Below are 1668 nucleotides of genomic sequence, written 5' to 3'. Positions count from 1 at the left end.
ACCCACGGCGATCTACCTAATGTCCAGATTCTAGCGAATTTCGCGAGTGGCACACCGCTACGCGATCGCGATCTGCCTTCACGGTAAGCGCGGCTTGTATTAAAAATCGATGGGGAAACGAAGAAAATTGCAGGAAGATAATAACAAAAGATGGCCACGGAATGGTCTGGTGGCACTGGTCGGTTGACGGCGGTTGGGTTTGCGGACTAGCGCGAAATAAGGAAGAGGAAGAAAATGGGTACTCACTCTTTATTGCCCACCTACTACTGTCCTTTGTCTGATTACTGCGGATTTGCTATTGTTACTGCTGTCTTTTGCCGGACTGCCGTGGATTTGCTACTTGCTACTACTCTGATTGCTGCGGATGTGCTACTTGCTACACTTTCCTTTGTCTAATCACTTCTCTGCTGCACTACACTGCTCACCGTCAAGCTGCTCCGTTGCTACTTTAAACTTGCACCGTCAAGCTGCTCCGCTGCTCCGCTGCTACTGCCGCGGCATGTCGCGGCATCGCGTCACTTCTCCTCGATTATCCCCCCTTACAGTCGCGGGTTTTTATCTCATTGAAATTGTTGCCAAGCCGATTATCAGCGCCGTCTAGATTAGTATTTTATCCCGCGCAATTTTATTACTGGTCGGACCTTGGCACCTAATTTCCTTATTTGTTAGTTAGATAGCGTCGGCTTTATTCTGTTTGTTAATCTAACCCTATCCTACTTGTCATCGGTTGGTCTAGTTGCGCACGTTGATCAGTTTCGCGTCGTTATCACCTATCCTTTCCGCGCATACGCTTGTTAGCCCTACCGGTCGCCCCTACATGAGTACAGTCGAACTCCCGGCACTTCTCGCTCTCGGGAGTAGCTCGCCCCGGCACTTCTCGGTGAGCGGCAGCCAATCAGAGCGTACGGCCAGGTATGGGCATACTGTAGCTTGCCGCGTGGGCCCTTTGGGGCACTCAAAAATAGTTAGTTCAAAATAAGCAGCTGCGCCTTATATTAAACAAAATTCATACGTTAACAACGAAGTATAATTAATATGACAGTCAACTTTTTTTTGATAATTTAAAAAATTGAACGCAAATAAATTTTATTTATGATTTCTACATATGTATAGGCAATAATTAGTTATTTAATTTCTTTGTAAAACATGAACGAACGAAATACTTCTTTTTCTTAATACCATATTTTTTTATATTTTTGTTACATTTTTATTATAAAAATAAATCGCTAAAAATTTTGTTTATTATAAAAATAAATCGGAAAATTTTTTTTCTTTAAAAAAATTAAAAGCATCAATTGGTTTGACGAGAAAGTCTAAGACATTCTCTATCGCGTTTTTTTTGTCAGATTCTAATTTGTTAGTGTAAAATCATTATAAAGGGGTTCATAAGTTTAAAATCAGATTATCTGCATCCATAAAACTAAAAGTTTAATGTCGGATTATGTATGTGTATCCATAAAACTAAAAGTTTGAAGTCGGATTATCCATACATATTCGGAAATCTATTGAAATTATAAAGAGGGAAGAATAAGCCTTCCAATAAGGCCGTAAGAGAAAGAGAGACCCCCTGGTACGCAAGGGGCAGTGTACGGTCCTGCCCCTTGAGAAGTGCTGCGGCGAAGCCAGCGAGAAGTGCGGGGGCGCAAGAAGTGCCGCAACGAGAAGTGC

This window comes from Phymastichus coffea, unplaced genomic scaffold (genome assembly GCF_024137745.1).
Source record: "Phymastichus coffea isolate CEN01 unplaced genomic scaffold, Cenicafe_Pcof_1.1 PCOF00026, whole genome shotgun sequence".
Lineage (NCBI taxonomy): Eukaryota > Metazoa > Arthropoda > Insecta > Hymenoptera > Eulophidae > Phymastichus > Phymastichus coffea.
The sequence above is the reverse complement of the archived record's forward strand: the minus strand, read 5'-3'. Positions refer to the sequence as shown.